The sequence below is a fragment of the Engystomops pustulosus genome, chromosome 7 (genome assembly GCF_040894005.1).
Source record: "Engystomops pustulosus chromosome 7, aEngPut4.maternal, whole genome shotgun sequence".
Taxonomy (NCBI): Eukaryota; Metazoa; Chordata; class Amphibia; order Anura; family Leptodactylidae; genus Engystomops; species Engystomops pustulosus.
In genome coordinates this window covers 165,020,010-165,033,974 of record NC_092417.1, presented here as the reverse complement: position 1 = coordinate 165,033,974, position 13,965 = coordinate 165,020,010, and positions in this window count along the sequence as shown.

Genomic DNA, 13,965 nt, shown 5'->3' with positions numbered 1-13,965 from the left:
CTTTGGCTCTGTGCATTAGATTGTCAGCTCTGAAGGAGAGACCCATCTGACTACAAGCCTTTCTGCTATCCAGCTTTGGCTCTGTGCATTAGACTGACAGCTCTGCAGGCGAGACCCCTCTGACTACAAACCCTCCTGCTATCCAGCTTTGGCTCTGTGTATTAGATTGTCAGCTCTGCAGGAGAGACCCCTCTAACTACAAACCCTCCGGCAATCTAACTTTGGCTCTGTGCATTAGATTGCTAGCTCTGAGGGAGAGACCACTCTGACTTCAAACCCTTTGCTATCCAGCGTTGGCTCTGTGCATTAGAGTGTCAGCTCTGCAGGTGAGACTCCTCTGACTACAAACCCTCTTGCTATCCTGCTTTGGTTGTGTGCATTAGATTGTCAGCTCTGCAGGAGAGACCCTCTGACTACAAACCCTCTTGCTATCCAGCTTTGGCTCTGTGCATTAGGTTGCTAGCTCTGCAGGAGAGACCCCTCTGACTACTACCCCTCTTGCTATCCTGCTTTGGTTATGTGCATTGGATTGTCAGCTCTGCGGGAGAGACCAATCTAACTACAAGCCTTTCTGCTATCCAACATTGGCTCTGTGCATTAGACTGACAGCTCTGCAGGCGAGACCCCTCTGACTACAAACCCTTCTGCTATCCAGCTTTGGCTCTGTGCATTAGATTGTCAGCTCTGCAGGAGAGACCAATCTAACTACAAGCCTTTCTGCTACCCAGCATCTCCATTAAAGTGTCAGCTCTGTGGAGCAGACAATATACTTGTATTTTGTTAGAAATGTCAGTAATTGGGAGACATGATGGAAATTTGACTGTATAAATGGAGCGTCATTTCATAGCGTTGTATTATTCCTATGTTATTGGAAATGAATTAATAACTCGATACCTGCAAGATATTACTCTGTTTCCCTACAAGCTCAGACGGTAAAATCACTGATTGGACTTTTTCATTCCAACCCCCCTTGTAGAAAAGGAAATGGTAAGACCCCTCTTGTCAATAATTTCCAGAAGGAATAATAGAGGAACAACACAAGAATGATTTAATGGGAATGCAAGTGTTGACATGTCATAGAGGGGGATTTTAGGATCAGATTCCGGACCCCAATGCTAAATCTCTAGCTGACCCCCAAGTATTGTTGATAATATTGGGGATGCGATACTTTATCACCAGCAGGGGGTTTGATCCCCAGTATCCGCTATTTTAATGGAGCGTAGCTGAATGGACCTCATGCAGGCTGCAGACCAATACAAAGAGCTGTGTACTAGCCTATGACCAGCAGGGGGCGTCGAGAATTGAACCCCCTACTGATGGGATATTGATCCTAACACTAGGACATCAATATTCTGATTCCAGAACCCCCCTCAGAAGAGAACATTACAACACGTAACATAACGCCGCCATGTAGTGCACAGCAATCACCCTAAGCGGCTGCAGATATCAGCTATATTCTCTATTACGGCTTCTTTAACCCCGCAGTCATTTTCGTACCATTTTTAGCTTCGGAATATATTATCCTGTACATGCTTCTTATTACAGGATTAAATTGAAAAAAAATCTCACGCCGATGTTTGCTTGGCGGAGCGTGTCAGCTCTGTCCTCTTATCTCGCGTTGTATCTTTCTACGGGTATTTTATGCTTATTTACATGTAGGCTTAGTACAGAAAGAGCCTGAGCCGTTATAAACACTCCCTTAAAGGGACACTCCACCTATATGTCACATCGGGATGTTTGCTTAGTACAATCCATAGCTCCTCCCCTCTGCTCTGAGTGACAACTGTAACGTTACAGATTTTACTCACAGCAGAGGGGAAGGCATGACCCTACTCTGATCTTATACTGCTTCCCGATGAATTTTCAGATTCCCGCAACTAGAGGGAGCCAAATGTATCAACATTTTTACAGCTTCCATTGAGCTTAGTGAACACTGTATTCATTTTGATGCACTGAGCTCCCCCTAGTGGTGGAGGTAAGCAGACAGTTTTATCACTTATGGTTGTATATGAGATTTACAATGGTTACAATGAAAAATATGATGCGGAGAATGAGCTACATAGTAATGAGGTAAGGAGGAGTTTGAGGTATTTTTTAAACTTGAGCTTAAAGGGGTTGTCCAGCAAATAATTGATATTATTTGTGTAATGAAAATTTATACAATTTTCCAATATACTTTCTATATCAATTCTGCGCTGATTTTTTAGATCGCTGTCACTCTAGAGTAAGCTTCATTGTTTACTTCCAGTGGTCATGAAGGTGAGCGGCTTGTTATATGCTTGTCCATGTGATGTCACACAGGTTCACAGCTTATTAAATCCATGGTGATGTAATGTCACACAGGTGCACGGCTCGTTATATATCCCTGGTCATGTGATGTCACACGGGTGCACGGCTCGTTATATATCCCTGGTCATGTGATGTCACACAGGTGCAAGGCTCGTTATATATCCCTGGTCATGTGATGTCACACGGGTGCACGGCTCGTTATATCCATGGTCATGTGTGTCACACATGTGTGACATCACATGAACAGGATATATAACAAGCCGTGCACCTGTGTGACATCACATGACCATGGATATAATGGGCTGCGCACCTGTGTGACATCACATGACCAGTGATATAACGCGAAGCACCCCTGTGTGACATCACATGAACAGGGATATATAACAAGCAGTGCACCTGTGTGACATCACATGACCAGGGATATAACGAGCCGGGAACCTGTGTGACATCACATGAATGAGGATATAACGAGCCGCACACTTGTGTGACATCACATGTCCAGAGATATGAGGAGCCGTGCACCTGTGTGACATCACATGACCAGGGATATAACGAGTCGTGCACCTGTGTGACATCACATGACCGGGGATATAACGAGTCGTGCACCTGTGTGACATCACATGACCAGGGATATAACGAGCCACACCCTTGTTTGACATCACATGACCAAGGATATAACAAGCCACACCACTGTGTGACATCACATGACCAGGGATATAACGAGCCGTGCACCTGTGTGACATCACATGACCAGGGATACAACGAACCGTGCACCTGTGTGACATCACATGACCAGGGATATAACGAACCATGCACCTGTGTGATGTCACATGACCAGGGATATATATAATAAGCCGCGCACCTGTGTGACGTCACATGACCAGGGATACAACGAGCCGTGCACCTGCGTGACATTACATGACCAGGGATATAACGAGCCGTGCACCTGTGTGACATTACATGACCAGGGATATAACGAGCCGTGCACCTGTGTGAAATCACATGAACAATGATATAACCAGCTGTGTATATAAATCTTTAAATCTTGGGTCAACCTCTTTGACTATACTCCTAAGGCCGGCGCCACACGTGGCGTTTTTAGGCCGTTTTTAGTAGAGCGTTTTCAGATCGGAAAAAAACACATGCGTTTTTGACCAGTTTGAATTAAGATAATTGGTCAAACCTGTCAAAAACGCATGCGTTTTTAACGATTTGAAAACGCACTAACTAAAAACGGCCAAAAACACCCTAAAAACGCCACGTGTGTCTTCACCCTAAGTGTGACTCAATCCCTAAAATTACAACTCCCAGCATGCCCTAATAGCTAAAGTCATTCAAAAAAACTGAAAAAGGTTACAAGACTGCTGTGTCACTTTTTTGGTGACTGTGTGCGCCCTGTTTTATCGCCATTATTCCGGGCATAGTCCGGGGAGGGTGGTGAATGTCACGCAGGAGCAAATTAACCTCTTCCATCTAAATTTCTGGATGAGACACTTGGCAGCTGGTCATAAATATACCAGATTTGGTTTATAAAGAAGGGGCCCAGGAGAGCGGCGTCTCCTGATTTGAATGCTGCACCCCGCCTGCGCCTCCAGAGACTGATTCAGCTTGATTACCTTGTAATGAGGCCCAGGGAATCCCAGCTGCTGTCAGGGGGGGAGACAAATGCTCCACGCGGCTCCATCTGTCCAGAAGAGGGGACACATTACCTCGGAATATAATCTGCGCGTTCCCCGGACACATCATTACTATACATATACACGGGGCTTTCACATTCCCAGGTGCTTCGTCTTCGCTTCAATATGACAATTTCATCTATTTTAATAATCCTATAATGATAAATCAAACCTTAAAGTGAATATCCTGAATCTAAAACGACTCAAAATTCTGTGCTGATCAGATCCTCATACAAGTATAACTTTCCTGATACACAGCTCCAAATCCCCTGCACAGTTAAAGGAAATCTACAATCAATATCAAGCAGGGATAAACCAGGGACATTACTCATAGATCCAGGCACCGTGACTGTGGTAATATTCTTATATTTGTTATCCATGGTCTCCTTCCTTCTAACATCAACTTTTAGAATTATGCTAAAGATTCTGGCTTTACAGACTGTTACACTGTCTCACCCTGCCGCCATTCAGCAGAAAGTGCTCACTGCACAAGTGTAAGTTAGACAGTGTAACAGCCTGTAAAGCCAGATCACAGAGGGGTTACCCTAGCCTGCTCCTGCTCAGTGTAACAGCCTGTCAAACAACAGCACAACGGGGCTCTGGTAACACCCCAGAGCCCTCCTGGCTCATTAGCATAGTACTAAAAGTTGATTTTAGAAGGAAGGAGTCCCTGGATAACAAATATAAGAAGATGGTCACAGTGCCTGGATCATGTCCCTGGTTTATCAGGATGGATTTTGCAGGTAGATTTACTTTAGGAAACCTACCATGACGGATCTACCTAATACGGGGCACTTAAAATTTACGGAACCTGTCTCCGGATCTACCTTATTAGGTAGATCCGCAAAAGTAGGTGTCTTTAAAAAAAAAAAAACACTTCCTGCAGCTGCCACTAGAGGAAATGTGGGAGCTAAAGCTGAGAACAGTATACAGTGAGCGCCATCTAGTGGAGGTTTCAGGTAGCATTTATCTGCTCCTCTGAATTTTACTTCAGTGCAGAGGTTGCACTAAAATCTTTACATAAGGGTAATAATAGGGTGTTTTTAGCCAATGAGGAGTATGACATTTTCAGTAATACAAGTATATAACTCCTAGGCATATCTGGAGTTAATAGACGTCTATTTATACAAGAAAACGTTACAGCCCCTGTTTTCTGTGCTTAAAGGGGTATTCTCATCTGGGTATTCACATCCAGATTCATTAATCTGACATATATAAATGTTTATTCAATTAGATGTTATTCAAAAAAATGTTCCTGTGTGAAGATAATTTCTCATAAATGAAATCATATGGTTCTTTAGAAACAAGACTGTGTCCTTGGATACATCCACCTCTGCTGGAGGGATTGTACAAAGAAACAAAAGGTTTTTGTATATGAAATGTCCGGGGAGTTACTGCATGTCCCACATCAGTCCTGTAGTAATGATCGCTGAATCCAGGAGGTCAGGCAGGACGCAATAGCACATGTCTGGCCACCGCTGCCAAAATGTGAGGTGGTCGTATCCAAGGAAGCCATCTCGTTTCTAAGGGACAAAATGGCTACATTAATGAGAAATTATCTTTCTACAGGAACATTTTTTTTAATAACATCCAATTGAAGAAATGTTTACATATGGCAAATGAATTTATTTAAATGTGAATCCCAAGATGGGAAAACCCCTTTAAGTAGCCAACTGAGACAATTATAGCAAAATTAAACAAGTGGTGCACAACCTTTTTATTAGAAATTGCAACCTACAGAGCAGGCTGGGGCTGACAATGGCCCCCCCCCCCCCCCGAGCGGGCCAGGGTTGACGTTGGCTCCAGAGGGGCACACTTAGCAAGGAAAACGATGGGGCACATTTACTTACCCGTCCCGTTGACGCCACCGATCCGGAATGTCCGACGAGGATTCGGAGCTGCCGCGATTCACTAAGATTGTGTGCCCGATATCCTGCATGTGTAGCTTCCCCGCTCAGGTCCGCAGGAGTTCACCTTCTTCTTCTTGGTGCAATCCGTTTGCGTGCGCCAAAAACCCGGGGCAATTCAAGGCAAATCGGAAAAATTCGGAAAACACAACGGAAATGCCTAAGGGTGAAGACACACGTGGCGTTTTTAGGCCGTTTTTGGGCCGTTTTTACTAAGTGCGTTTTCAGATCGTAAAAAAACGCATGCGTTTTTGTCCGGTTTTCCGAATTAGCGCAATTGAAAACGGACAAAAACGCATGCGTTTTTTACAATCTGAAAACGCACTTAGTAAAAACGGCCTAAAAACGCCACGTGTGTCTTCACCCTTAGTAAATGTGCCCCATTATGTTTTTCCTGTTTTTCCTACATGTATACTGTAGATCACAGATCTGTAGATCACAGTGATCTAATGGAAACCCGTACGAAGCCCATAGGATCGATGTTATCAGTGACCTGTATACAGAGACATGCAGAGAGCACAGCAGTGTGAGGAATCAAATCTGTAGCTACATAGAATAATGGGGGACATTTACTTACAGTGTCGGTGTCTGCATTGGCTTTGTTACCGACCTGCTCTCGGTAAGAAGATACACATTTAATATTGTGGAGCTGTGCAGAGACATTTCTGGCGCCGAGACTATTTTCTGTCCCTGGGACAAAATCTGTCCCGAGCACCAGAAATGTGTCCAACAGTCCCTGCTAGACCAGTTTTCTTTTGGTCTACTTTCCGTCAGTTTACACCGCCCAAAAAGGGCTGCGACACATAGTAATTGTGTCTGAGTTTCCACTCCGCCAAAGCCACGCCCCTTTTCGGAAAAGAGTCGGAGCAGACGGAAAAAGGCATTTTTTCTGTCCCCGACAGCTAATAAATAGATCGGAGAGCAGAACATGTGGTGAGAGCGCCACAAAACTGGCGGAAACGCCATAGTAAATGTCCCCCAATGAGTGTGGGGCAGTGGGGAGGGGGAAGTACACTATGTGTGGGGGGTATTATACTTTAGGAAGTCCCTCTTTGAATATCCCAATAGTTGAGAGTGATGTGTAGATCCAGGGAAGGCCATAGACTCGGCTTCATAGATGACCACTCCGCACCTGCTCTGTTTTTGTTGATTTGTGTTCACAGATTTTCCCTTCTTCCCACATACAAATTAAAAAAAAGTTGTAAGCTGCCCACGCCACAAGCTTCAGCTGCTTGGAATAAGCGCAAAACAACAAAGTCTGTGTCTGGAAGATTTAGGACATCAAATCCGCATCCTAGAAAGGTCCACAGGGTTTATAATGCCCTTTCATGGAGGTCTCTTCATATTGATGATCGATCCTGGGATCAGGTTGGTGGGGACCACCAACTAGCGGTGCTGTCAGGTTACAGACAGTGTTATGCTCAGACCTGGGTGAGATGTGTAATCAGAACTTTAAGTGTGTTGTTAGTAGCAGCAAGACTGTGAAATATCCATTTATTTCTTAATTGCAGCTTCTCCAAATTAACATGGTTGCATGTCCTCATACAGTTGTACGCTCTGCAGCCACTATCAGATATTATCTCTGTAGGTTTGTGTATCAATTTCATTGTGATATGTTGTTAGTAGCAGCAGGACTGTGAAATATCAATTTATTCCTAGATTGTAGCTTCTCCAAATGAACTTGCTTGCATGTCCTCACACAGCTGTACGCTCTGCAGCCACTATCAGATATTGTCCCTGGAGGTTTGTATATCTATATCATTGTGATATGTTGTTAGTAGCAGCAGGACTGTGAAATATCAATTTATTCCAATATTCTAGCTTCTCCAAGTGCAGTTTGTTGCATGTCCTCACACAGCTGTATTCTTGTCGCTGTGAATATGTGTTGCACATACCTTTTTGTCAGTTGTTAGTAGCGGCACAACTGTGAAAAATGGATTTGTAGCTTCTCCAATTGCACTGGGGGTTGTCCTCACACTGCTGTGCTCTTAGTAGCCAGTGTTCTGTATTGTTCCTGTTGTTCTGTGTATGTAGTTAGTAGCAGAAGTACTGTTAAAAATGCATTTATATTCTAGGATTGCTTCTTCTCCAATTGTGCAGGGGGCATGTCCTCACACTGCTGTGCCCTCTGCAGCTTTGTTAGGTAAAGTCCCTGGAGACATGTGTGATCATACTCTGTGTACGTTATTAGTAGAAGCAGGACTATGAAAAGGAGATTTATATTCCAGGATTGTGACTTAACCATGTGTACAGAGGGTGTTTACTACTGTGCTCTCTGCAACCAGGGTTAAGTATTCTCCCTGTAGATTTGTGTAATTACACATTTGTGTCTGTTGTTAGTAGCAGGACTGTAAAATATGTTCTATATTCCAGGATTGTAGCTTCTCCAAGTACACTTGGGGGCGTGTCATCACACTGCTGTGCTCTTAGCTCTCTGCATCCAGTTTTCAGGTATTGTCCCTGAAGGTTAATGTAAATATATAATTGTGTATTAGGTATGAATAAGGACCATGATGTGGTCCGAAACGCATTACCCTAATCTTCTGGTGTACACTTTTTAATGTTTTTTTGATTTTTGTATCACTTTTAGGGATTGAAACAGTAAACGAAGGATCAACTATTTTACCGAGCTGGTGCCAAAGGAATCATCTTTTTCGTTCTGCTATATAATTGTGTATGTTGTTAGTGGCAGCAGCAGCAGGACTGTGAAAACTAGATTTATATTCCAGGATTGTTACTAATCCAAGTGCACTGAGGGTGTGTCCTCACACTGCTGAGCTCTTATCTCTCTTCAGACAGTGTTAGGTATTGTTCCTGGAGAGATTTGTAGTCATACCTTTGTACAGGCGGTCCCCTACTTAAGAACACTCGACTTACAGACGACCCCTAGTTACAAACGGACCTCTGGATATTGGTAATTTATTGTACTTTAATCCTAGGCTACAATAAACAACTGTAACAGTTATCAGAGGTGTCTGTAATGAAGCTTTATTGTTAATATTGATTCTTATGACAATCCAACATTTTTAAAATCCAATTGTCACAGAGACCAAAAAAGTTCTGGCTGGGATTACAATGATAAAATATACAGTTCCGACTTACATACAAACTCAACTTAAGAACAAACCTACAGACCCTATCTTGTATGTAACCCGGGGACTGCCTGTATATATTGTTAGTAACAGCATGACCATAAAATAAAAAAAAATTGTATTCTAGTTTTTTATCTAGTGTCCTCACACTGCTGTGCTATTAGCTTTGTGCATTCAGTAAAAACTGTTGCAGGATTTTGGTTGAATACTGCGGCAGTTACTCAGGTGAGAGAAAGGAACTTAATGCAGAGAGCTAAGGCCACGGTCGCACGTACTGCTAGGCGTCCGTTCATAACACGACGCTAGCGCACAGGGGGCGGTCCTCGGCTCGAACGCACATGCGTTTCCAGAGGAACGCGTGCGATCGGCTTATAAATTGCATGCGTTTCCCGAGGACCTCCCCCTGTGCGCTAGCGTCGCGTTATGAACGGACGCCTAGCAGTACGTGTGACCGCGGCCTAAGTACACAGCAGTGTAAGGACACCTCCTGCACAATGCCTGGCTCCACAACTGTTAATCATAGGTTGTTGATAGTGTCGCACCCTCACCAATCACCTGAGTTTACCCACCACAGCTCTTTCTAGGGTCTTGCACCCTCACCAATCACACTAGGGCTCATTTATTAAGGGTCCGCGGACCGCACAAACATTGGATATTCCAACGCTTACCGTTTTGCGCCGCATTTAAAAGGGGATTGTGCCGCACGCGATCGGCTTTCATGCGACACATAATGGGGGACGGGCCATCGAATGATCCGAAGGATTCGGACTGAACGCGGGATTTAACATTTGAATTTGTGTCGCAAGCAATGCACTTACATGCACCAGGAAGAAGATGGGGAACTCCGGCGGACCTGAGTGGGGATCGACACATGCAGGATATCGGGCACAGGATCTACGTGGATTGCGGCACAGTGCATCATCGTCGGAGAGTCCGGATCGGGGATCGCGACTTGGACAGGTAAGTAAATGTTTTTTAAAGCATGCGTTTTTTGACGGACTGCTTAAAAACGGACTAAAAACGGGTTCAAAATGCCATATAGTTTTGGAGCTAGTTATCCTCACACTGCTGTGTATTTAGCTCTGTGTATTACATAAAATGCTCTTAAGGGATATTTGAAGATTTGGAAGAAATATAGAAGGGGGTAAATACTAATCTGTGGCTCCCCGTGTAATGTTGCCACATCTGCGTTGTCCTCCATATCCACAACAGTCTATCGGATAGATTACAAAACCCGGCTCATGCTCTATTATAGCGACATCCAGTTGTATGTTATTTCAGCACCGCAGAAAAGCTGAGAGTGAATCTACATAGAACCCACTAATAAGCCATGTCTGTATCTGCGTGATTCGACTCGCCTCCTTATACGGGAACATGAATGGTATAATCATGGCGGTATAGCATCTAATCCGCCATGCTTCCTTACAGCGTGGAATCCATTTTAGCGCCGCCTTAGCTATCCGCATTCCTGGAGCTTTCCATTGTGACAGCAGTAATAATATTGGCATATTAAACGATTTTCTGGCCTGCGCACAATAAAATGGGGAACGCCGATGTCCCAAATTCCTCCATTCACTAAGCCGGTGCTGTCCTTATCCCTTCATCACTCTTATATATCAGTCTATAGCAGGCTCGGTTTCCACAGCGACTAGAGTGAAGCGTTTTAACAAAATCAACCTCAATTCCTGGCACAAAAAAAAAAAAAAAATACCGCAGGTCGGTGCCCGCCGCAGCCCCTCAGCTCTGCTCGTGTCATGTACACCGTGTGTTACTGCATTACGTCATCCATAACCGTACACAGTGCTGAAAAAAATCTCCCCGCAGGCGCCCGATTGGGTTAAATAAAAGGGAACCTCCGAATCGACTTGAGGCATGTCACAATGTGACAATACATAGACACAACAGCCAGAGCCCATCTCCGCTGATTGACAGGCGTACGCAGCGGCAGCTGAACACACCGCCATGTGCTGTCACAGTGTCACCAACCTGCAATACACAGTCAGCGAGCGTCCCCCCCATCACCACCTCCTCTCCCCTCCCCCCAGCTTTCCTGGGCTCTGATATAGGGACAGATGGCACTCTCACGTCTCCTCCGCCTTTCTATGTGGGGACTAATACACAATATGATGCGGGTGGAATGGATGCAGACTGCCACCCCCCACCCCGACGTTTTCCTGTTTAATCATAAATCTGAAAATTTAGTAGAGAGGGGTAGGAGGAGGTGGCAAAGAATGGCTGCAATGAAGGGGTTAATATAAGAAAGGTGGAGGGAATGTAGACAAGTGCACAGATGTGTGTGTGTGTGTTTATATATATATATATATATATATATATATATATATATATATATGAATGATCTGTATGCGCCATAAATGGGGGAGATCATATATATACCCAGGCCTTGTGTATACTATACAGTCTCATATCTATCTCCTATTCATCCAGAAACGTAGGCAGTACCCCAGTTGTCAATTGGGCCCTGTGTGGACCTCTCAGGCTGCGTTCACACTGTGCGTTGTGATTGCGTTTTGAGACGCAATCCAAACGTTCCAACTGTGATCACATGCTGAGGTAACACTGCGTCTCCATAGCATTTGCTATCTATTTATCTATTATATATCTATCTCCTATCTATATATCTATGGATATATCCAGAAACATAGGCAGCGCTCCACTTTTCATTGTCAATTGGGCCCTGTCTGGACCTGTGGGCCCTGCACCCCTCTCAGGCTGCGTTCACACTGTGCTTTTTTATTGTTTTTTGAGGCACAATCCAACTGTGATCAGATGCTGAGGTAACACTGCGTTTCCATAGCGTTTGCTATATATTTATCTATAATATATCTATCTCTTATCTATGGATATATCTAGAAAAGAAGGCAGCGCTCTACTTTTCAATGTCAATTAGGCCCGTTCCACACTTAGGCAGCAATCACACTGTGCGTTTTGAGGTTCAAACTGTGATCACATGCTGAGGTAACATTGGGTTTCCATTTTGTTTGCGTTGGAAAGGCAATGTTTCCTCAACATGTCATCATGGGGGAAGCCTTTGGATTGCGTCTAAAACCATGTGAATGTGGCCTCATACGAGACTTTTATTTACATAGTGCTGCCTTGGACTTTTTATCAATCAATTATCTATCACGTATTCATCTATATACAGCACAAATACGCACCTATACATTGGGGGGAATATATTGGGGCTTGCATATATGTTTTTTGGCGTGCAAGCACTGAAATAGGTGCATATATCCATAAATTGGGCCTATTTCTTCTGTACACCACCCTTACGCCAAGTGGGCATGGAGGGGTGTACCCTGCAGCGTGGCGGGCCTGCGCACTACCTTTAGCCTGCGCTAGGAACTGGCAATTCTAAAGCGCAATTCCACGCCAGGCCAGATACTCCAGTTAGATCTGGCAGGTGCCAGGATTCAGATTATACGCTGGTGCACTATGTTTATCATGACATCCCATACAGATGGTATACCGCCATTATCCCGGGCATATCAGAGAAAAGCCTTATGTATTATGCAGTATTTAGAGATGAATATTTAGTATGTTATAGGTTATTATTATATATTTATGAATGAAAGCCTCAGTCTATATCACAACCCTGCACACAACAAAGTGGGACACCCAGACCCTGGTAACTGCAACCAAATACAGATAATCTACTGTGTAATATTTCGGGGGGGAGGGGCTACGTGGATATTGACATGTAGTGCAGATCTGATCCAAATTTCCTATAAGGGTGATGCCACACATGGCGTTTTGAACCCGTTTTTGGTCCGTTTTTAAGCAGTCCGTTAAAAAACGTATGCATTTTTTCAAAAACGCATTGGTTTTTGACAGGTTTTAAGAATTATCTTAATTAAAACTGATCAAAAACGGATGCGTTTTCCAAAAAACGCTTGGACGGACTGCTTAAAAACGGACCAAAAAAGGGTAAAAAGTGCCATGAGTGGCATCACCCTTATAGAAAATTTGACCAAGGCCATGGCTGGCAGGGGGTATATTTATAAAAAATTTGGATAGAGTTGACTGCAATGGTGAAGCAGGGAGTCACTGGCTGCTGGCTCCAACATCGTTACTATATGCTCATTTTAAGCGGGGAGACGTAGAAAATGGGTATTATAAATGTGGTGCTACAGGAATCATATGTGGGGTGAAAGGAAGGGGCTTATCAATATGGGGGTATTTTAAGTGGGGGTTGCACATAAAAGGGGATATTATAAATGGGGTGAAAGGAATGAGCATTATAAGATAAGGCTACTGTGTGGGGGCCAAATACGTGGACATTATAGAGTGTGGTCTACATATGAATACATAAAGTATATACTGCACTCAGGGTGTACAGAGTATAGTGACCACCTCTTTGAGAAGACCGTCCGTTTATTCAGACGGAATTTTAGTTTTACATTGCTTCTATAAGAAGACCACTTTTCAATGCGATTTTTGGTGGTCATTTGAAAATTACTTTCACTGTATATAAGTAGTAATATGTATTCTCTTTTAGTTTGTGACCCGGCAAGGCCATTTTATAGTAAACCATCAGTGATGACCCCCACAGTGGAGTGAGCTTAATATTGTCCCATGAAAGTGGATACAAAGGCTTCTTTTACTAATTTGCAATGTTTTTACTGAGGAAAGGAGGTTGTTGGCCAAAATCTTACCAAACAGGGCCCCATCTGCCCTTCAATTTGGTGCAGTTGCCCTGTCCCATTTGCAGAAAACCAACCCTAAAGTATGTTGTAGGTTGTTTAGATTGTGAGCCCCATGGGGGTCAGGGACCAATTTGACATGCTTTGTGCCCCGCTGCGTAATCTATGTGCGCTATATAAATAAAGAATTATTATTATTATAATGCTTCACGGTTAAGGTTGTATCCTCCTTCTCCCTCCAAACACGGCGAGTGGAGTTGATACCAAATAGTTCTATTTTGGCCTCATCCGACCGCATGAGCTTTTCCCAGGCCCCATCTGTATCATCCAGATGGTTATT